At 44.8% G+C, this 24560-nt stretch overlaps 1 protein-coding gene and 1 non-coding gene across 4 annotated transcripts in view; both read right to left on the reverse strand.

Moving 5' to 3' along the window:
• LARGE1 (LARGE xylosyl- and glucuronyltransferase 1) overlaps window positions 1–24560 on the reverse strand; it is a 657275-nt gene that overhangs the window by 425097 nt on the left and 207618 nt on the right. The window lies entirely within an intron of this gene.
• LOC129023766 (small nucleolar RNA SNORA76) lies at window positions 14004–14138 on the reverse strand. Its single transcript, XR_008496914.1, has one exon. It is a non-coding gene; the product is annotated as a small nucleolar RNA SNORA76 (small nucleolar RNA).

Consider the following 24560-nt stretch of genomic DNA (forward strand, 5'->3'; position numbering starts at 1 on the left):
AGAGCTGGCGGGGCACCAGACCCCAAGTCCTCATCTCCAGGGGGACCCCAGGTTGACTGGGCAGCCCGTGGAACAAATCATCCTTTGGCTTGAGAGCAGTGCAAATTTGCTATGGATGTCATTGAAAGAAATAAATATAGAAACCCCAGAATGGCTCTGGGCAACTGTTTTCCAAAGTCCAGCCATGCTCTGTTAGCAGATGTGGAGGCAGCCACAACTGCAAAATGTTAATCCAATTGACATTTTGAGGGAGGGAGGAGAGAGGGAGGGAGGGAGGAGGAGAAGAGGCTTACTGGTCAGGAGAAATGGTTTCACCCATTTCTAAAAGATGGGAAGGAGGAGGGAATTAAAAATAGATTTGTTGCTGCCCTAACACCACAAGCCATGCACACGACATTGATCACAGAGAGAATAAGCACGCAGAGGATCAGATGCACCAGTACCAGTGGGCTCATTTCTCACCAGCAAATATTGACTGCGCCGTAAGAAACTATGCAAGCTCAAGACTGGAATATTGCTCCTCATGGGGCAGGAAACAAGTCAGTCAGCAAGCAAAACGCATGCCTCTCTGCTCACATCCATACATCTCTACACAGGTTCAGACATAAAAATCTGCTAAGCCCCATTAATCTAAGATTCCCAGCATGTCCTGGACCATCATGGCTGATTTCTAATAAGCATTTGCAAAGGCCATTACTCCACTTAACAATTAGCCTCCTCCTACTGTCTGGGTCAGATCCTTCAATGGGTCTCACAGTAAGACAATGGAAGACCCATGTGGAACTCAGAGCAGCCTTGGCCTAGGAGGGGTGGCCTCCCGTCTTCTCTAGGCAGCTCCCTGGACTCTAGGAGAGCAGTTCTCTTCCTCCCTCTACCCCCATATTTCTTTTCTCCTAAGTGAAGAGGGTTACAGTATCTTGAATAGACCTTAGAGAAAAGCATCTCCCTCATTATGTCACTGATTTGTTTCTGAAAATAAAATGTTTTGTGCCAAAAGGCTACCATGGAACCAATCTCCTATTATTTTAAGTACGACAAATTATAATTAAAATTATAAATCATAATTAAAAATTAAAATTTATTGTATGCTAAGCAAACTGCCCACTTCCCTTTCCAATCAATGTCCAAAATGGAAAAGAAAATACCATTAGATAGTTGTATGTAAATGACAACTTCTCTTGTTAGGATGCAAAATGCTTAAAACACTGCTTCCTGATCACAAAACTATTCATGCAGCCATCAGCCAACAGGGGCTATGCATGCAGTAACACGGCCTTCCCCAATAACAGCAACATTTATTTATTTATTTTATTTTTATTTTTATTTTTTGAGATGGAGTTTTGCTCTGTCACCCAGGCTGGAGTGCAATGGCACAATCTTGGCTCACTGCAACCTCCACCTCCCGGGTTCAAGTGATTCTCCTGCCTCAGCCTCCTGAGTAGATGGGAGTACAGGCACCAGTCATCACACCCGGCTAATTTTTGTAGTTTTAGTAGAGATGGGGTTTCACCATGTTGGCCAGGCTGGTCATGAACTCCTGACCTCAGGTGATCCGCCCACCATGGCCTCCCACAGTGCTGGGATTACAGGCGTGAGCCACCGCACTCGGCCAATGGCACCATTTTAGACCCTCATTATCCTCTTGCTGATGCTTAAGGTTTTCAAAACGTGTATATATCATTCTGACATTCTACCAGTTTTATCAGTTCTGTAACTCAATATTTATCACACACCTCATTTTGCTAAAAGTACTGTATCAATTTTTACAATGTAAGTATAAATTCTCTGTATGTAAACATCATTCCAAAAATATGACATATGTACTTTTTATGAAGTTTAGGTATTAAAAAAAAAAGGCAGAGAACTACCATTCAAACCTGCAATCCTGTTCCTGAGTATATACCCAAAAGAACAGACATCATTCTATTATAAAGACACATGCACACATATGTTCACTGCAGCACTATTCACAATAGCAAAGACATGGAACCAACCTAAATGTCCATCAACAGTGGACTAGATAAAGAAAATGTGGTGCATATACACCATGGAATACTATGCAGCCATAAAAAAGAATGAAATCACCTCCTCTGTAGCAATCTCGATGGAGCTGGAGGCCACTATCCTAAGCAAATTGACATAAGAACAGAAAACCAAATACCACACGTTTTCACTTACAAGTGAGAGCTAAACTATGGTTCACAAAGGCAGAAAGAGCGGTACAATGGACACCGGAGACTCAGAAGCGGGAAGGCTGGGAGGGAGTGAGAGCCAAAAAAACTACCTGCTGGGTACAACGTACACTACTTGGGTGACAAGTCCACTAAAATCTCAGACTTAACCACTACACAATTCATTTTTATAGCCAAAAACCATCTGTAACCTTAAAGCAACTGAAATGAAAAAGAAAATTAAAAAGAGGGAGGGAGGGAGGGAAGGTAGGGAGATATTAGGAAAGAACTCTCATTGTGTTATATATAATTTACCAAATTAAAACAAACAAACAAGAGTCATTCTACTAATGTAAACCTCAACCCATGGCTGGACACGATGGCTCACGCCTGTGATCCCAGCCTTTGGGAGGCCGAGGCGGGCGGATCACGAGGTCAGGAGTTGGAGACCAGCCTGGCCAACATGGTGAAACCCCATCTTTACTAAAGATGCAGAAGGTTGCCTGGGCATGGTGGCACACGCCTGTGGTCCCAGCTGCTCATGAGGCTGAGACAGGAGAATCACTTGAACCCCGGAGGTGGAAGTTGCAGTGAGCCAAGATTACACCATTGCACTCCAGCCTGGGCAACAGGGCGAGATTCTATCTCTATTAAAAAAAAAGAGAGAGAGAGAGAGAAAAAAGAAAAGAAAACCTCAACCCAGAAGCACGCTGTAGGGTGTGCCTGTGTGTCATGGTAGACTTTATATGATAAGTCTTAGGTTGCAGTGCAACCCAGGTGTAGCCAGTGACCATTTTACTCAGGGACCCACCCTGGAGGAAGGAGCTGTACCTGCTCACAGTATTTGAGGCCCAATACAGTCCTGAGGTGGCTCCCTCTGTTACCAGTCTTGGAAGTAGTGAATTCTGGAATCAGTTTTTCCTGGTGACATTAGCAGCTTGTCAAATGACATGTTAGATGTTAGGAAAGAGTTCTCATTGGTAAGATGAAGTGCTACCAACAACGTGGACTGGCTACAGTATATTAGAGATACTCCCCACCTTTTCATAACACAGAAGGAAATCTAGAGAGGCTGACATCAACATTCTTAGCGATGCTGTCTAAGGGTTGATCCATAGCTATTGTGTTTCCAGCTGCTGCTTAGGAGAAATTCGGTTTGCCTAATGCCAACTATGAGGGTGACAGCAATGGTCCCTGTCACAGTGTCACACCTGCCTCTAGTGAACCTTTCTGTAAGAGAGTGGTCAGAGCATCTGAAAGGACAGAGGGTAGAGACATATCTTTATTGTTGGTTGAATCACTGTGCGCCTACTAATGAATGCTTGATCAATAAATGTCTCTTTGTGTGGCAGAATCTGGTGGAATAATTTTTTTTTCATCACAATTTGTTAGTGAAGTTCTAGTTTGAGGTTCTACCATCTTCAACTTTTTGGCCACTACTATTACCTACAAATTCAGCTAAGAGTTGTCCATGACCAAATTGATATAGGTAAATTCACACACACACACACATACATGGGGTGGGGGCGGGGGGAGAGATAGGAGGGGGAAGGGAGGGAGTAGGGAGAATGAAAAAAATAGGATCAGGTAGCCCCCTAGTCTCTTCCAACTATAAATGTTTGCATTGAACCTTATCTAAGAGATGACTAGTGGTCGTGTTTGCATGCCAGCACTGACTTTGGGGGCATGAGCAAGGATGAGATTAGAGAATGAACCTTTGGGCTTATCTTTACAAAGTAAAAGAAATAAATTAATTAAGTGCTTACTGAGCATCTTTAGTGAATACTATATCCAGGCTACATCCCCAATCCCAGTTATTTCAGTCTCCTAAGATTTTAATTTTGTGTACTCTCTATTCAATTCAGCAAAAATCACCCTTGTCCCATAAAGCAATGATCAGATAGCTGCAGCAATTTTTTCTTTCTTTTTTTTTTTTTTTTTTTGAGCTCTGTCTCCCAGGCTGGAGTGCAGTAGCAAGACCTCAGCTCACTGCAACCTCTGCCTCCCAGGTTCAAGTGATTCTTGTGCCTCAGCCTCCCGAGTAGCTAGGATTACAGGCTCACGCCACCATACCCTGCTAATTTTTCTATTTTTAGTAGAGACAGGGTTTCACCATGTTGACCAGGCTGGTCTCAAATTCCTGACCTCAAGTGATCCATCCACCTTGGCCTCCCAGTGCTGGGATACCCGGCCGTGATTTTCTTAACAAACAACTGCCACCTGATGCAGATGAAGGAAGGTATCACACATCCTATGATTTTATTTTCAGATTTTTCCCTAATATTTTATTATGAAAAATTCCAAACACACAGTAAAGTTGAATGAATTCTACAATGAACATATATATAGCTGCACCTGCGATGTACCATGACCCTCTTATCATATTTGCTTTTATCATATTTATCCTTCTATCCATCCATCAACACATCTTTGGTTTTTTAATGCATTTCAAAACAGTAAGACAGTCAGCAGCACATTACTTCCTAGGCATTTTAATATGTATATCATTAACCAGGATTCAATAATGTTTATGGGTTTTTCCCCCCCTTCAAGGTAAAAGTTACATACAATGAAATGCACAATACACTGGAAAAATTTTGACAATGCATACTCCTATGTAACCCAAACACTTTTCAAGATGCAGAAAGTTCTGGAGTGATGAGGAAGTTCCCTCAAGCTCCTTCTCTGACAGTATCTGCATCCTCCCGCCATAGGCAATCCCTTCTTGATTAAGCTTAGTTATAGATTGGTTCTTCCTGTCCCCAAACTCAATCTATTAGGAATCCTGAAGTATATATTCTTTGGGTAAGCTTTGTCTCATAACATCAAGTTTTTGCAATTCATTCAAGTTGTTTCATGTATTGCTAATCTGTTTTTACTTACTGCTTGGTGAGTGGCATACCATAATATTAACAGAACAAAAATTATTTATCTATTCTCTCAGTGATGAATACCTGGGCTGTTTTTGCAATAACAGTTTCATAGTCCAGCAATAACTACAACTGCAACTGAAGGGTCAGAGGGTAGACACCTATTCAGTATTTTTCTTTCTGTTTTGTTTTTGTTTTTGTTTTTTCTTGAGACAGAGTCTCACTCTGTTGCCTAGGCTGGAGTGCAGTGGCAATCTTGGCTCAATGCAACCTCCGCCTCCTGGTTTCAAGCAATTCTCCCGCCTCAGCCTCCTGAGTAGCTAGGACTACAGGCACTTGCCACCACGCCCAGCTAATTTTTTGTATTTTTAGTAAAGACAAGGTTTTGCTACGTAGGCCTGGCTGGTCTCGAGCTCCTGACCTCAAGCAATCCGCCACCCTCGGCCTCCCAAAGTGCTAGGATTACAGGCCTATCTATTCAGTTTTATAGGAAATCACTAGACCTTTCTTTAAAGGGGATGAACCATTTATATTCCCACCAGTAATGTGTGAGAGATACAGCTGCAACACATTCTTACCAACATCTGATGTTGTTAGTTTTGTTTTATTTTAATTTTAGCCACGCTGGTGGGTTTGAAATGGCATCTCATTGTGGTTTTTCCTGCTTCCTGTGAGTTACTTGAACATTTTTTAGAATTCCATTGTAATTTACCTATGGTGGTTTTTAATGCATCTCTTTGTATAGCTTTTTGAACGGTTGCTCTAGGTATTACATTACATATGCATAATTTATCAAAGTCTACTGGGGCTGACATTTTACCAGTTCGAGTGACCTGCAGCACACTTAACTCCCATTGTATCCCTTTATCCTCTCTCATTTACAATAGGATTGCCTTAAATATTTCCCTTACATATATCAAAAGCCACATTAGACGTTTTCCAAACTTCTTTACATCTTGGACTCTGTTGTGAAACCCAGTTTCCACCAAGCAGACACACCTGTGTGACATGACAGAGGCAAAAATGAACGCCAGGAAGTAGAGGATGCTCTTGGGCCTGCTTCTGCTGTTTTCTGGCAAGCACGAGCAAGGGATGTTATTTTCCTTTTGAGGCAGCTGTCGTTAGAGCTCTGAGTCCAGTCCCAAACTTCTCAAGTATCAAAAAGTATGGTTCTTGTCCTGCTCACACAGATCTCAGCAGATACAGCAGGGTCCATAAGGGAGCAGCCGCCCCGTGGCTTCTTAACCACAGTTTCCTTGGTGGTCTGGTTCGATATGGCTCTCGCCTGTGCCTCTAGCCTCTCTTAGGATTCTTCAAGGTACTTAAGAATGGCAATACATATGTATCACACACGTACCATAAAACCTAAAGTATAATAATAATAATAATAATAATAAAAGAAAAAAAAAAAAAGAATGGCAATACATTGGCTGGGCGCAGTGGCTCATGCCTACAATCCCAGCACTTTGGGGGCCCAAGGCGGGTGGATCACGAGGTCAGGAGATTGAGACCATCCTGACCAACACTGCACTCCAGCCTGGCGACAGAGCTAGACTCTGTCTCAAAAAAAAAAAAAAAAAGGAAATACATCTTTTTCTGTTGAAGCTCATGCATCCTCTTGTCTGTAACTGAACTCTAATGGTTATAGTCCCACAGCTAATTACTGGCAGAGCTGGGATCAAAACTCAGATCTCTGTTCTTTCTTCTGCAGTGCGCTGCGGAGTCTTTCTCTCAACAACGTTCTTCAAAGAAAAAAGAGTTGAAAGTCCCACATTCTATTTTGAGAACACACACTGGGAATGAAATGTTTGTATTTCTCTGTCACATCCTTTTCACCCTACATGTGTGGTTATCTTTGCCTGGGTGAGTTAAACCACTGCTCAGGAATGAGACACTGTGGGTGTTTCTTAGGCAGCACAACGGTGACAGCAATAAGCATATTTTCCTTGCTACTGGGGCTGAATTAATCAAGACATTTGTTTCTTAAAAGATTCAACTCACCGCAGTAAACAGAAAAGGATGTAATCTGCAGTGGCTTCTCACAATTTATTGCTTATGGACAGACGCTTATCTTATTTATTTTTTAAGATGGAGTCTCACTCACTCTGTCACCCAGGCTGGAGTGCAGTGCTGTGATCTCTGCTCACTGCAACCTCTGTCTCCGAGGTTCAAGCGATTCTCTTGCCTCAGGCCCCTGAGTAGCTGAGAGTACAGGAGCACGCCACCACACTCGGCTAATTTTCGTATTTTTTTGTAGAGATGGGATTTCACCATGTTGGCCAGGCGGGTCTTGAACTCCTAGCCTCAAGCAATCTGCCCGCCTTAGCCTCACTCAGTCACCCAGGCTGGAGTGCAGTGGTGCGATCTCTGCTCACTGCAACCTCTGTATCCAAGTTTCAAGTGATTCTCTTGCCTCAGCCCCCCGAGTAGCTGAGAGTATAGGAGCACAACACCACGCTCGGCTAATTTTTGTATTCTTTTTGTAGAGATGGGATTTCACCATGTTGGCCAGGCTGGGCTTGAACTCCTAGCCTCAAGCAATCTGCCCACCTTAGCCTCCCAAAGTGATGGGATTATAAACATGAGCCACTGCGCCCAGCCAACAAACCCTTAGCTTAGAACTCAAAGATTTGGATGGACATTTCAGCTCAGCTACATCCCAGGTAGGGCCATTTACTGAACTTCCACTCATCCAGCCCAGCTGGCTTCCTTGCTGATCTTCCAACAAGACAAGCACACTCCTGCCACGGGACCTTCACACTTGCAATGTCCACTGGATGGAATCTGCATCCTCTCGATATTTGTGTGCTGTGCACCCTGACTTCACTCTAGTGTCTGCTCAAAAAGCTTTCCCTAACACCCTGCTCCCCTGACTTACTTTCTTCCCCATAACACTTAAATGACTCAATCTTATATACCTATTTCTTCAATGAGTATCCCCTGGTGACTGGCACATAGCTCGAACTCCATAAATCTTTCAAGAGTGAATGAATGCCTGCCTACAAGTTTGACAGAGACACGGGGTCCTCCTCTGTAGGCTGACCTCCCAAAGCTGACCTCGAACAACGACTGTAAATATGAACTGAGACTGGTTATATGAAAACCCATGATGGTGAAAACATGTGCTCAGCACGTAGCGAGCATTTTACAAGCTTTACTGTTTCTAAGAAAAACTATTTTTCACATTCTAACATCTCTGAAGTCGAGAAAGTTTGAGCAATCACTGGAGACCACACAGCAGGGGTAACACAGCTGTTCCCACTAGTGCCTTCACCTCTTTGCAGAATGGGTGTCACAGGCTTCAGTGAAAATCCCGGAGACAATGAAGGGAGTCACTCTTTTAACCGCTATGAACCAAATGGTTGTGGGAAGAGGCAGAAAGAAATGGAGAACCAGATGTGTTTAGCAACATTCCTAGAAGCAGAGCCAGGAGGAGGCCAGCTCCACAGAGCTGCAAAGTGGGTTAAGTGTCGTCTTCACAGGATTTTCATAAGAAATGCTGCATGCTCATGATGATGCAGAGGACGGCACGATGTAGACAGATGCAGGAGATGACACTGAGTTGAAAAACAGATTCTGAAGAGTGAGATTCCAAGCAAAGAAGCTTTTGCAATATCTGAACCAATATATTTGCCTATACTTTCCTTTATGTGTAGGCATAGCAATAAAATATGACAAAAACCCAAGTGTAAAATAGTTCTTTCAATAAGCATAAAAGAAAGATTCAAAGGGATAAAAAAAAATTGTGCCATGATTTAATTAAAAGATTTCTTGGCTTTACATAAAACAATGCCATGTCTTACACTCAGTGGCATCTGAGGTTAGGTGAATTTGTTTGAAAAAAAAATTGAAAAACAAAACTCCAAAGCACTCTTGACCCCAGACACTTCTCTATTGGTTCATCCATTGACCTAATTTCCCTGTATTTAATTCCCATGTCTATTTTCAAGACTGATTTACACTGCAGGTTCTGATGCAACCACTGACTTACATTGCAGGTTCTAATGTAACCACTGTCCTTAACGAGTACATAGATTTGTTGCCTTCTCTACAGGGGCATGAGATTTGTTGCCTCCAGGAAAGGCAACAAATCTATGTATTCCTTAAGGACAGTGGTTCTCAAAGGGTTGTCCTGGGAACAGCCGCATCACCTAGACAGTAGTTAGAAATGCACATTCTGAGGCCTCTCAAGACCTGCTAACTCGGACACTGGGGGAGAAGAAGGGGTTCCAACAAGCCTTCCAGGTCATTCTGATGCATGCTGGAGTTTGAGAATCGATGCTATAGGAAAAACACCCAGTACCAACTACCATCAACTTGACCACTCATGTGTCACCACTCACTGAAGTTTAACTACAATGTCCAGAGAATTAATTGTGTACCAGGCACTATGTGGAAGGCTGAATGCTGCCTCACAATCCAAAGTGGTATGTGTGAAAATCACTAAATAAAATGCAAAATGGGATGACATGAGGGCTGGCGGGGGTGCCAGAACCATGCTCTGTTCAGGGAAATAGAGGACTGATTCTGATCCAAGAGTCCCGGTGGACTTCGTCTCTGAATTTTATAGGTGAAGAAGCTGTTCAGAGCCCACTGTGGTGCTCTTATTGATGGAGAGGCACAGTCCCTCTTCCCCAAATGCTGGTGGCCTGAAGGCAGTGTCTGAACTGGCCTTGAAAAGTGAGTAGGAAACCCATAAGTAGGCAGAGGTCTTCAAGGACATTCTGAGTAGAGGGAAAAACGAAACTAAATAAAGCAGGGAAGTGCGAAAGTAATTATTTTGTTCCGGGAAGAGTGGGTAGCAATCTGCAGTAGTTTAGGTACCTTTTAAGCTTGTCGGAAAGGTTGACAAGGCATGAGAGACCTGGAGGGACAGGAGGGTGTAGCCGAAGAGTGGATTTCCACATCCATGGTCTGAGGTGAGCAGCTGGCAGTGAGGACAAAGATGTTGACAGCAGTGTTTCTCACCCTGTAAGAGGAACATGGATTTCCTGGGATCTTGTTAAACTGCGGGCTCTGATTCATAATCTTGGGATGGGCCTGCAGTTGTGTCTTTTTGAGCAGCTCCCAGGTGATGCTGATACTTTTTGTACCTGGATCACACTCAGAGTGGTGATGGCCTGGAGGGGAACGCAGGTGCTACAGGGAGAGTATGTGAAGATGCTTGGAAATGATGCCTTTATGTTGCTGTCAGGATACATGATTGGATGGGTCCATGATGGTGTTTTCAGAAGAATGGCAACAGATGGAAAGGAAAACGGGAATTGGGGGCAAAAGTTTTCATAAAGGGAAGGCGGAACGTGGAGTTCTGCAGATGAAAAGGAGGTTGCTGGAAACAGAACAGTGCATCCACTGCAATTAGTCTCAGCAGTGCATGACAATAAATTCCTGATAACAGTGGCTTAAACCAAAGGGACTTTTATGTCTGTCTCACATCCAGAAAGTCAGGAGGTTGGTAGTGTAGCGTGGAATGTGATTTAACAGTGCCATTGACTTCCCTGGATCCCATCATTCTGCTTTACCATCCTCAGCTCTAGGTTGAGGCCCCTCAGTGTCCAATACCATGCTAGAGCATCAACATCCTTGTTGTAGGCTGGCAGCTAAAAGTAGTGGAAGAGAAGGCCAAAAACGGGGACACATCTCAACAGCAAAAGTGATTGTAAGTGGATTCCCTGAAGTTCCATAGCCATGCCCAACTGCCACAGGGGCAGGGAGACACTGTCATTTCTTTGGCTGCTTTGCTCTCCTGAATGCAAGCAGAAGTCTGTTCCTAAACAGAAAAGGGACAATGGATATAGGGAGGCAACATGGCAGTCCTTGCTGCAAGGGGAATCCATGGTGACAACTCAAAAGGGGAGGGCACAATGAAGTAATCAGATTCTTAGGGGATACTTGAGTGTCGGCCTCTTGTGCTCATGGGTGTCTGAATCTACTTGTGTCTTGCGATTTTGCTAGTTCATTAGTGTGAGTGTTCCTCTCCTCTGTCATAAAAACCTGTCCAAATCCTTCTCATCTGCAAGAGCCAGCTCCACTGCCATCTCCTCCATTAACTGTGGCTGCATTTCACAGGGTTGTTCCAAAAAGTCAAGGTAAAACACTAGGAACAATGCTTGGCACATATTATGTACTGGGCACATAATAACCGCTTAATAAATGCTAGATATGAATTATATGTACCAAGACCCAGCATGGGTGCAGACACATAGTAGGCATTCAATATGCATTTGCTGAATGTAATCTGCAGCTTCTGGACTGACCTCTGTGCCTTAAATTTTCCTGGGGCTCCTGTGTCCACCACACCTACCATTCTCCAAGGCCCATCCAAAAGCCAGAATCTAGCCCCCAATAGGGACATTATTTAGATGAAAGAACATTTTTCCACAGCCATCCTAGTTTTCAGGGTCTTGCCAAGAAATAGAAAAGAAAAGCAATATAAATGTTAATAGGAAATTGTCTATTCACTTTTACTTAGGCTAATCTACAGCAGACCAACAAACAGGGAATTAGACAGCCGAAGGGACAGGAAAACACGGGACCTTGACAAGCTGAAGCCCAACGGACTGCAGTTTCTAGGAGGAAATGTAATTCCAGGCCAACAAGGAAGGCTACGTGGAAATCAGGACAGAGGGCTTCTCCTTGGGATGCCTCTATGGTGTGAGATGAGGTTCCTGCTGTGGTCCCTGTTTTCCTGGGCATCCATCAAATTAGTGTCTACCATATGCAGCCACAGGTCTGAGTGGTAGGGACAAAAAGGTGATTACAGCAGCTCCTGTCTCCAAGGACTACAGAGGCAAGAAAAATCAACCTATAACTACAATACAGTGTGAGGTAAATGTTACTAGATGTGTAGGCTCAAGATATTAGATAAGCAAGGAAGAAGGGCAGATTGCCAGAACAATAGAGCAGAAGAAAGATTAGGTACAAAGTTGTCTTCCTGTAGAGCAGAAGACCCTGAGACGGCGTTCTAAAGGGTGACTAGGAGTTACTCTGGCAAAGAAGGCAGGAAAAGGTGTTCCAGGAAGTGCGAACACCAGGTACAAAGACTAGAGTGCATGAGTTCATGTCCTTTGCAGGGACATTGATGAAGCTGAAAACCATCATCCTCAACAAACTAACACAGGAAAAGAAAACCAAACATTGCATGTTCTCACTCATAAATGGGAGTTGAACAATGAGAACGTACAGACACAAGGAGGGGAACATCACACACTGGGGCCTATCAGTGGGGTGGAGGAAAAGGGGAGGGAGAGCATTAGGACAAATACCTAATGCATGTGGGGCTTAAAACCCAGATGACAGGCTGACAGGTGCAGCAAACCACTGTGGCACATGTATACCTATGTAACAAACCTGCATGTTTAGGACATGTATCCCAGAACTTAAAGTGAAAAAAAAAAAAAAAAAAGTAAAGAAAAAAAGACTAGAGAGATACATTATGATAGGCTAAATAACGCCCCCAAAGATTACCACTTGATAATTCCTGAATTTTTTGAGTATTGCATTACATAACAAAAAAGGACTTTGTAGGTATGATTAAAGACCTACAGGTGGAAGATGATCCCAGATTATCCTGCTGGGCCTGATATAACCACAAAGGTCCTTTTTTTTTCTTTTTTAGTGAGATGGAGTCTCGCTCTTTCGCCCAGGCTGGAGTGCAGTGGTGCTATCTCGGTTCACTGCAAGCTCCGCCTCCAGGGTTCACGCCATTCTCTTGCCTCAGCCTCCCGAGTAGCTGGGACTACAGTCGCACAAAGGTCCTTATAAGAGAGATACAGGAAGAGTTGGCATCAGAGGGAATGTTGGTTTGATAATGGAAGCAGAAAGTAGTGTCATTCATTTTGCAGATGGAGGATGGGACCACAAGCCAAGGGATGCAGGTGGCTGCTAAAAGCTGAAAAGGGCAAGGGGATGGGATTCTCCCTCAGAGCTTCCAGAAGAAAACAGCCCTGTGAACACCCTGACTTTAGTCCAGTGAGACTGATTTTGGATTTCTGACCTCCAGAACTATAAAAGAGCAAATCTGTATTATTTTAAGCCACTAAGTTTATGGTGATTTGATATAGTAGCAACAGAAAACTAACATATACGTGTTAAGGTGTGTCTTCCAGAATGTTAAGGAAGAACATCAGAAAAATGAATTGGAGGAGGCAGGCTCAGGCCAAGTCATGGAAGGATCTGTGCACCAGCCTGAGTTTAAGTTTTATCCTCAATGTGGAGCTTCCACTAAAGCGTCTTAGCAGAGGGATACTAAAGCGCTGAATTGTCAAATTTCTAGATCTTAAATCTTAGGAATGACCACATGTCTAATTCTCCATTTTATTGACTCATTTCTTTTATTATAGACTGTAATGACTGTATAAAACAAAGGAATAATCTAATGGAATATGGAAGGCTATGTCATCCCTCCAAATTCCACTCTAATGTTCTTGAAGATGCATACATGTACCTGCAGGGCTGTGACCTAGTACAAGCTCGGGTGTACAGACAGGGGAACTTACTGGAAACTGGGGATTTCTCCCCAGAATCCTGGCCTGATGATTGCTGTATGGCTACAAAGGCCTCGTTCAAATGTCCCACCCTGCCCCAACTCCAGGAACGGGACAGGCAACCCATGCTCACTGAGTGCTCTCTTAGGGCCAGAAGCTTTGTGAACATTCCATCATTGAGTTCTCTGTGATCCTTCTGGGCAGTACCCTCAGCTGCCGGGAGCCTCTTGCAACTGAGCCTGATTCCCTGAGCACTGCTGTTGCAAGGCACGACACTCATCAGCGAAGACTGGAAAAGATGATAATCCACCTACACAGGGTCCCTACCTACCTCTGCCCAATCTCTGTCTACACACAGAAAAGCACTGAAGGGTAAAATTCCAGCCAGCCTCCTCCTTCTCACTTACTCCTGATACACCAACCTTTATGCACTCACACACCCCTTGTCAGGGCCCCTGCCAGCTATGTCCTTGGCCGAATGTTGCTTGCTGCCAAAGGAATCGCTTAGGTGGCCTCTAAGCAGCCCCGGATCTGACAAGCTGGGTCTGCTCTAGCACTGCTGCTAGACCCCTGAGGCCACAGCCAGACACGCAGAGGCTCTAAAGCAGTGCTCTGCCTGTTGCCAGAGCCGGAGACCCACACTAAGGAGGACCCAAGGCACAAGAAACCTGAGTTCAATTCCTCACTGAGACACTTCACAGCTGTGAAACCTTGGCCAAGTCACTGTCCTTCCATCAAAACAGTAGGGTGTGGCCCATCACCAACACTTGCCACCATGGTGCACCCCATAAATTAGAAAGCTATACTTCTCATGCATCTGACAGGTCCCACAGCCATAGAGGGCTCTGTGGTGGAAACACACACAATATAACACAACACAACACAACACAACACACACCTGGCAACACTGGGCACTGCTGAAGCCTCAATTTTGAGCTGTTTTCAACAGTGTTGTCATGAACAGATTCTTGCAGAGTCTATTCCACCCCCTTCCATATTTTCTTTTAGAATCTATATTTGGAGACAGCATTTCCCTGAAAATAAAAGCATTGAGTTGAAGGGTCTATCATGGAGTTAAAGGATATGCACAATTTATGGTTCTTGTGATGACCTGGCTCTCTCCATGAAGAGCGATGTTGATCCCACCAGCAAGTCAGATCAGACAGCACTGTTCACATCCCTACTTCATTCCAGCATGGAATTAAGCACTTCAGTTATTATTTTCCAATATCACACAATGCTCAGCCCCATTTGACTGATAAGGAAAGTAAAGTTATGGAAAGCAAAGCGACTTGTCCAAGGCAATGCAGTTATTTTGAGACAGAGCTGGGAGAAGAATTTAAGTCCCTAGAATCTTCCAACTCCATTGTATCTGCTGAATTATTCAGGTCTTTGAGTTATCCCACACTACTTCAACAGCTTTCATTTATTACAGATAACCATAAGGCCAGGTTCTAGACTGGCTACTTTATGATATACACTACTGCGTTCATCCAAGTCAATAAGGCAATAAACGTGATAATGTTGATGATGATAATAGCACCTACCTACTACTGAATGTTTAATACGTGCAGGCATTGTGTAAGGCACTTACATTATTTTAACTCTAAAAATCTATGAGTTACCATTAACATGCCCAGTTTATAGATGAAAGAATTGGAGCTCGGAAAAGAGACATCCCCGAAGAGTCCCACAGATGATAAATGGAAAACACATCCATCAATAAATAGATTTGAACACAGGGCTGGCTCCTAACAGTTAACTGCCCAGGTGGGTGACAAGCAAGAAGGTTTCTAAAGATGACAGTGAGAAAAATCAGCATTCCATGTTGGTTTGTCTTCCCTGCAATGTGCTGGCTGTGTGTCGTTTGATCAGTGCTGAGTTTATTTCAACCCCATCAGACCAGCTGCATACAAATGCATGTCTTTCTCTTCTGGGGGCTGCTTCCCATTATAGCAAACATGGATCACACGGCTCAGCCCACACCCCCACACAAGCCTCCAGGGTACCGCCTCCAATGGCCAAGAGGGACCTCGTCAGGGCCTGAGAACAGAGGGAAAGCTCCCTCTCACGGCACCATCTGCACTGCAGAGGAGGGAACAGGAAGGGGGAGCTCCTAGAAAGCAGCAATAGTATCCTGGTATAAGGGGTGAGCTTCAAGGCTAGGAAAGAAGCCACAGGACAACTAATAAAATTATTAAACAAGTAACTTGATGTAATTTCAGATTCTCCTCCTGGAAGGGGATGGAAGAGGTTCTAGTAAAAATAAACTGAATCGCTTTAAAGAAAGGAAATGATTCAGCAAATCCAGACAGAAGATACCTGGGCCACAGATCATTTGCATAGCTAACCTACCTTCTTAGAAGTTCTTTTCGTCAAAAGACAGAGAGACATAAATCCCCGTGAATTGGCCCTTTTCTGCCCTCAGGCAGGTACAATCTCAAATTCTTCCTGATCCATGACATCTCAGATCCTGAAACCACTGCAGAATGAAACAGCCCTATGGACACCCTGACTTTAGTCCAGTGAGACTGATTTTGGACTTCTGACCTCCAGAACTATAAAAAAGTAAATCTGTATTATTTTAAGCCACTAAGTTTATGGTGATTTGATATAGTAGCAACAGAAAACTAACATATGTGTTAAGGTGTGCCTTCCAGAATGTCTTCCAGAAAGCAGCCTGAAAAAGCAACCATCACCCCATCATCGCATAAGAATTATATCATCTTCAGTAGATCCAGAACTGGCACGCAAGACCAATTCTAGCTGAATAATATCATGGCTACTAAAGATGTGGGAGGGAATGGGGAAAACACGCTGGCTTCCCTCCCTCACTGCCCTGACACTAGATGCATTTGTCAGGTGAGAAACGGAGAGCTCCCGGGGCCACACCTGCCCCCTGGCACAAGCAGGCCCATCATTTGACTGTGAGTCCATCAGCAAAATACGGGGAGTATCCAGGTGAAGAGGAAAAGCATTCAACCTCCCTATAACAAAATTTATAAAATCAGCGTTAGCTTGCCAGGGATCCTCTTTGACTGTAACTTAGAAAGTCTCAAGGTGTTAACAGCTGGAAGTGGTTATTAGGTTCCTAAAATCCTATAGCTGGGGTTTATGGCTACATTTCTGATGCACAACAACCAAGACTGTCCAAGCACACACACACAATGCTCCCTCCTTTCTCCAACTGCTCTGGCTTTGCAGCCAATCTTACTCCCTGGTCTCAGTTCTTTGGAATCAAGGGAACCTTCTAAAATATCAAGCTGCTTTAGAAAAGTGTCAATTTGTAAATTCTCCATTTGGCCCTGTCTACCTGCAAAGATACAGATAAGTCCGGGGGAAGCAAAAGAAGAGGATTTTGTGTCTCTTTTTAGTTTCCAGATGGAGCTGCCTCCCACAGTCGACCCACACACCCAAGTGGCTGATGTCACTGTTATGATTTTAGTAGCACTGTGAGGGCCCTGGGGGCGAGAACCCCCATAAAAATCAACAATATCAAGCACATCTGAGAAAGCCAGAGAGATAGAACCTAGGGAACCAGAGTGTGCTTAGCTCTGGAAGTGTCTGCAGAATTGCCAAGCAGAGACCCATCATATGGACATCTGTGCACACACACAGGATGGAATGAGCCAGGACCTTAGAGAGGATGACACTTGACCAGGCTGACGATGTCCAAGCTGCTGAGAAGGATCCAGTCTCAAATATCACCCAGTAGGACCCTTAGGGAAAATTCCCTTGGCCACTATGTAGAATGTCAGGCTCAGGACTAAGAAAGCACCTGTCCCAGAGGAGAAAACAGTGTTTTCAACCAAGCTTGGCACTGTCGTGAGTCCAGCCTCCATGGACTGAATAGAAGTTAGGAGTTGCTGATGTGGAGCTGCTATTGGAGGGAGGGAGGGAGGGAAAGAGAAAAGAAAAATGTAAGGAATATGACAGTGCACTGGGCACTGAGGCTGTCTATGGGGAAAAGACGCTCTGGAAGGGGGTTGTGGTGGCCAATGCGTAGACAGAGATCCTCATACCCAGCCCGGCCAGAAGCCCTCCTGAGTGCCCCTCGCTATAACACAGACATTACACGCCTGCCTGAGGCATTTCATCCCTTCAGGTGACTGTCATCATACTATGTTGCTAGGGCGGCCGTAACAGAATACCAGACTGTGGGGCTGAAACAACAGGAATTCATTCTCTTAGAGTTCTGGAGGTTGGAAGTCTGATATCAAAGTGTTGGCAGAGTTTGTTTCTTCTTTTTTGTGTGTGTGAGACAGACTCTCGCTCTGTCGCCCAGGCTGGAGTACAGTGGTGCGATCTCGGCTCACTGCAACCTCTCCCTCCCTGGTTCAAGCGATTCTCCTGCTTCAGCCTCCTGAGTAGCTGGGATTGCAGGTGTGTGCTACCACACCCGGCTAATTTTTGTATTTTTAGTAAAATCGGGGTTTCACGACGTTGGTCAGGCTGGTCTCCAACTCCTGACCTCGTGATCCGCCCGCCTCGGCCTCCCAAAGTGCTGGGATTACAGGCGTGAGCCACCGCCCCCAGCCCAGAGTTAGTTTCTTCTGAGGCCTCTCCTTGGCCTGCAGCTGGCCATCTTCTGCCTGTGTCTTCATGGGGTCTTTCCTCTGTATCTGTGTCCTAATCTCTTCCTCTTATAGGGACACCAGTCGGATAGGACTAGGGCCCACCATAATGACCTCATTTTACTTTAATCACCTCTGTAAAGACCCCATCCCCAAACAGTCACATTCCTGGGTACCAGGGGTTAAGGCTTCAACACATAACTTCGGACATGGAGGGGCGCAATTCAGCCAATCACAGTCATTACCACTTTTATACCACTGAGCAAAATGAGACGCACAGGAAGTAAGTGATTCTCAGAAGCCACCCCACTCATCTGCAGCAGAGCCAGGATTAAAATCCAGACCTCCAAGACCCTGAAAACACGATCCCACCACGCCACGAAGCTGCTTAGACCTGTGAGGTTGCTGGCGTCAGGCCCGGTTTCACAAATCAGAGAGCCGAGGCTGAGGAAGGTGAAGGAACTTACCAGAGGGTCACGGATCTAAAAAGAGTGGCACTGGGACTCATATCTAGGGTCTATCTAGCTTTACCCCTACTAGTCATTTGCATTGAATGCACGCCAAGACTGCACTTGGATTGAGACTCATCCTTGGTGAGGCAGTAGCGCCCTTCCTTCATAACTCATTCTCCTCTATTCAGGGTGGTCCAGGTGGCATGGTTGTTTAGAGGTACCCATTCTCCATTTTAATTCTTTAATTCTTTTTTTTTTTTTTGAGATGGAGTCTTACTCTGTCGCCCAGGCTGGAGTGCAGTGGCGCAATCTCAGCTCACTGCAAGCTCCACCTCCCGGGTTCACACCATTCTCCTGCCTCAGCCTCCCGAGTAGCTGGGACTACAGGTGCCCACCACCACACCCAGCTAATTTTTTGTATTTTTAGTGGAGATGGGGTTTCACTGTGTTAGCCAGGATGGTCTCGATCTCCTGACCTCATGATCTGCCCGCCTCAGCCTCCCAAAGTGCTGGGATTACAGGCGTGAGCCACCGTGCCCGGCCTAATTCTTTAATTCTTAAATTAATTTCTTAATACTTACAAATCTGAGGAAAGGTGTTTAAAATCCTTCATTAAAGGCCATTCAACTATACGATCACAGCATCCTTCAGTGAGTCCCCATGTTACTGACACGGGCTCTCTGATTTGTACTTTATGCTTCCTTGGGGACTCTCCGTGGTGCTTACTATAAAACCTTGTACTAAGTAGTTTCCTGATAAATATTTGCTGAATGCATGAATGGATGGACGGACAAAGTGGTCCAAGGAACCTCAAAAGGCCCTTCCCAGCTTTAAGCTTCATGATTCTGCTCTAGGGGATGACACAGTGGGATTGCTGCCCCATGGCCGAGCACTGCATCAGATCTAAACCAGAACTTTTGATCTCCTCAGTGTATCTTCCTCCAACAAAGCGAGCATGTCAGGGCAAAATCACCAACCAAAACAAGGCAGGGATAAGAAGCTGTCTTTGAGAATAATGGGCTCTACCCAGGCACAAAATGATAGAAAGCTCTGGGAATCAATTAAACTTTCCCTTTATAATTAATACCAATACTTTTTTTTTTTTGAGATGGAGTCATGCTCTGTCACCCAGGCTGGAGTGCAGTGGCGTGATCTTGGCTCACTGCAACCTCCACTCCCAGGTTCAAGCGATTCTCGTGCCTCAGCCTCCCAAGTAGCTGGGATTACAGGCATGCGCCACCAAGCCCAGCTAATTTTTATATTTTTCATACAGACGGGGTTTTGCCATGTTAGCCAGGCTGGTCTCGAACTCCTGACCTCAGGTGATCCGCCCGCCTTGGCCTCTCAAAGTGCTAGGATTACAGGTGTGAGCCACCATGCCCAGCTGGCCAATGTTACTTTGATGTACTTTCCTCTCTCATCAGATCTTTGCTAGGCAGAAAACAAAAAAAAAGGAAAACTTCATCATCACCGTATAATTCCACTGTCCTTGCTGTCTATGTTCCCACTTAGAAAATGCTACTGCCGTTCAACAAATGTCTGTCTGAGTAGCTATACAAGCAAAGAACTACCCTGGGCACTTTCCAAAGAAGCAGAAGACAATAGCTCATGACAGCAAGGCAGTTACAAGCAACACAAGGAGATTTAAAAAAAAAAAAAAAAACACTTAAGAATGCAGAATAATGTAATACAAATTGTATTCAGTGTTAAGCCTTTGAGGAATAACCAGTCTGGGGAAAGGTTTTAAAGTCTAACGTCTTCTCAGAAGAGAATGAATCAGTGAATCAAAGAATCAAATTAAAAATGAGAGCTGGAAGAATTGGCCCCAGAAAATGGCTAGGTCACAGTCTAATGGATGATCATGGTGATGAACCAGCCAGGGAGCTGAACAAGTTAGGAAGACAGTGGCAAGGAAGGCTCAGAAGCCATACTGTGTGTCAAGGGGAAAGGAACAACTCGTCCCTGGCTGGCTGGAGAAAGGAGAATGGGAATGACAGCAGCAGGTGCAGAGAGTTCCTGGAGGACCACAAAAGGTTCTTTTAATCAGAGGCATTTAGACTGGACACAATGGGTACAAGGCACTCATTTGATTTTTCTGAGCAGAGGAATAGAATGATGCAAATTCCTAAGGAATTCATAACATTCCAACAGCTCTGCTGTCATCTGAGTAGAATAAATCAAGATCACCACAATGGCAGGTACATTGATCCAAGTGTAACGGGGTCATCCTACACACTAGAGAAGGAAATGGCAAAATTCTTTAAAACCAGGGGCACATTTCAATGGGAAGTCATTAGTTTGAAAAAGGGGCATTAGATAAATGCTGTATGATGTTTTTTCTCAAAAGACCAGTTAAAACTTAGAAATTTCCAAAGCAACAAATCACACAGCTGCAAAAGACCTTCGGTAGTAAACTGTCCCAAATCTTTATGTAAGAAATCATTCACTCATCATTTATTGTGCCTCTACTGTGTACGAGGCACTGTGCTGGATACAGACCCCAAGCAAGCAAGAGACGGCCAAGTATTATAGGAGCAGTTGTAGGATGACAAACACCGAGCTCCAGCTTAATCCCACAGAGGTACAGCAGTTTCCCCAGGTGAACAAGGTGAAGCAAGGCAGGAGAGAAAAGAGCCCTGCTAAGTCAGGAGCTGTGCAAGAGCAAGGGGTGGCCACCAGGCTCCCATGTTTTGTAACCTGCTGGAGCGAAGGGTCCAGGGGGTCTGCAGCAGGATAGGAGATAGGGAAGAACTGAGATCCGAAGGTTAGAATGGATGGGTCTCTTTCAAGGGTTCTAACCCCTGTGTTAAAATCCTCTGCTACACCACGCCTCAATCTAGAATTCTTCACACTTTCGTTTAAATGTGTCCTAAAATACTGAATAGAACATGAGTCTGAAGGATACCCTGGAAACCAGGAATGAGGCCGACCTCCTTACTGGAGAGAAGTTAGGTGAGCTGCCCACAGCTGACGGATACATAGGATGCTGTACAGGAAAACTGACTGCTACCTATGGCCAAATGATATGAGCAGAAACACCTCTGAGACCAGACTAAAAGGAAAGAGCACAGAGAAGGGAAAAGGTAAGAATGAGTTTGTTTGTGTTTGTTTTAGAGTTGGGGTCTTACTTTATCACCCAGGCTGGAGTGCAATGGTGTGATCATAGCTCACTGCAGCCTCAAACTTCTGGACTCCAGCAATCCTCCTTCTTCAGCCTCTCAGGTAGCTGACACTACAAGTGAGCACCACTACGCTTGTCTAATTTTTATCTTTATTGTTTTATTTTTTTTGCAGAGACGGGGTCTTGCTATGTTGCATAGGTTACTCTTGAACTCCCGGCCTCAAGTAGTCCTCTTGCGTCAGCCTCCCAAAGTGTTGGGATTGTAGGCGTGAGCCACCGTGCCTGACCTAGAAATACGGGTTTTAAACAGACATTATCTTCTCCAGATTTCAGAAAATAAAGGTAAGAGCTAATGTGTGCTGCATATTGAGTGGTGTGCCATTTTATAAAGGCAGAAATCCAGAGAAGTGGAGTGACTTGTCCCAACCAAACCACCCAACAAGTAGAGCTAATGCCAAGATTCAACCCAAGGCACTTTGAGTCTGGAGAGCGTTAACCACTACCACTATCCCATTTGGCACAACCCTGGAACCCTGGGGAGGGGGAAAAAAAAGGGCAAATCCTACCCGGACAGGGAAGCTGGAGCCTGGATGGCAGGCCTAACACTGGAAATGAATGGCCTTGAGCCAGTAAAGATGCCAGCCTCAGTGGGAGAAATGGCCCTGCACTGAGCATCTAAACAGCCTTCAGGCAGGCATGAGCAGACGGATCACAGGCTCGAAGGCTTCTAGAGGAGACCAGCACAAGAGGGGCATGTTCACTGAGGCCAGGAACCCACTGGCTATGAGGTGGGTCCAGCCATGAGGTAACTAGGTGAGTCACATAGTCCACTCCATCATCAATGGAAATTCATCAGGAAACCCCTCCTTGACTCTGAGTGGTCAAGAGATGAAAGAAATGGGTGGAGAAGTGGAGGAAACAAACAGTAATCAGAGTCACAGAAATTGAGGGGTGAGGGGTACTGTGTGTGTGTGTGTGTGTGTGTGTGTGTGTGTGTGTGTGTGTGTGTGTGTGTGTGTGTGTGTGTGTGTGTGTGTGTGTGTGTGTGTGTGTGTGTGTGTGTGTGTGTGTGTGTGTGTGTGTGTGTGTGTGTGTCTACATGTGGGTAGCATGCACCCTGCTGAGGCCAGAAAGCCACTAACCTACTAGTCTCTAAAAAAGAAAGCAGAGGCGACAACACAGGGAAGAAACCTTGACCCCCAGCATTCTTCAACAGCCTCAACCAGAGTGAAATTTAAATTATGTTTCCATGGTGCGGACTCTGTGCCTTAGGAATTTGCTCTGCATCGCCTTTGTACTCACAGAAGGTATATCATAAGTATTTGTCAACGGTGAGGACGACAGCTACACTTTTAAAGGTACCTAAATTGCCTACCCTGTGGCTAATTTGTTGTGTGTTTGTCCTGAAAAATCGCCCCTTTATGGAACCTCTCCATCTTGGGAGCAAAATCCTATCACTTGAGGGCTGAGATGTGCTAAGAAGAAGCTCAGTGCTTCATTTCATATCTATTTTCTTATAATTAATCAGTTTTATTTTAAAAAGAGGGGGATAGATATATCTACAGATGAGGGAAAATAGATTCAGCTTAGAGAAGGATTATACATAATAGTCCCAGAAGGTTTGGCTGTTCAGATGATCATTAAAGGAATGGATAGAGTTGGTTTTAAAAAAAAGTCCCAGCTCCCCCAGGATCAGATAAAGAAAAATGAGAGGGCTGTTTCCACTCCCTTCTGAACCACATTAAAATGTATCCCTAAACAGCCTTTTGCTAGGAATCCCCCCTGCTATTCCACTAGTACATAAATGCAGGGAACCATATCTGGCTACTGGGAAGCACGTCAATCACAGCTCAGGATTCATCCATTCCGTGGTCACTGGTGGTTTATTTGAAACACACAAGCCAGCACACACAGCTAGACACAGCAAACCAGGTTGGCACTCTTAATTACCTAATTGGCGGTTCTGTTGTAGGCTCTTTTTTTTTTCAGGTTATGTATTTGTTTACTCTTCTTCCTTGATAGTCAGCATTTTAAAATGAGTGCCCAGGGCTGGGCACAGTGGCTCCCATGTGTAATCACAGCACTTTGGGTGTCCAAGGTGAGAGGATCACTTGACCCCAGGAGTTCAAGACCAGCATGGGCAACATGGCGAGACCCCGTGCCTACAAAAAATTTAATATTAGCCAGCTATGGTGGTGTGTGCCTGTGTTCCCAGCTATTTAGGAGGCTGAGGTGAGAGGATCACTTGAGTTTGGGAGGTTGAGGCTGCAGTGAGCCAGGATGGTGCTGCTGCACTCCAGCCTGGGTGACAGCGAGACCCTGTCTCAAAGAAAAAGATAACGTAACATGACGTGACGTGACGTGACGTGACGTGACGTAACGTAACATAAAACAAAACGAGTACCCAGTGGTCAATAATGAAACCAGAATCATCCTGGAAACTGGTCCATGCAGACTGACTCCTACCCTCCTACCAAGTTGGCTACTATAGCTGAAGTGCCCAGTCTCCTACCACTGTGGTGACCAGCAGGCCAGAAATGTTGCCCCTCTTCCATCACACACGTGATCATGTAATTCCAAAGAAATGAGAAAAGTTGGTCTTGGCCTGGAAAAATGAGGACCCCCTCATTCAGAGAATAGCCTCATATTCAAGAGCATGGCGATAAAAAACCCCAGCTCTAGAGTCAGATAAGGCTGGTTCAACCCTCGGCTTCTCTGGCTGTGTACCATGGAGACGTTCCTTATCCTCACTAAGCCTGAGGCCTCATCTATAAACTGGGGGACATAATTATACTCACTTAGTAGAATTAGATGACCAAAGTCAAAAATGAGATAAAAGACAACACATAATCTATTGGGGACAATGACAAAAAATAACTGCTTTAA

The sequence above is a fragment of the Pongo pygmaeus genome, chromosome 23 (assembly GCF_028885625.2).
Source record: "Pongo pygmaeus isolate AG05252 chromosome 23, NHGRI_mPonPyg2-v2.0_pri, whole genome shotgun sequence".
NCBI classification, from domain to species: domain Eukaryota; kingdom Metazoa; phylum Chordata; class Mammalia; order Primates; family Hominidae; genus Pongo; species Pongo pygmaeus.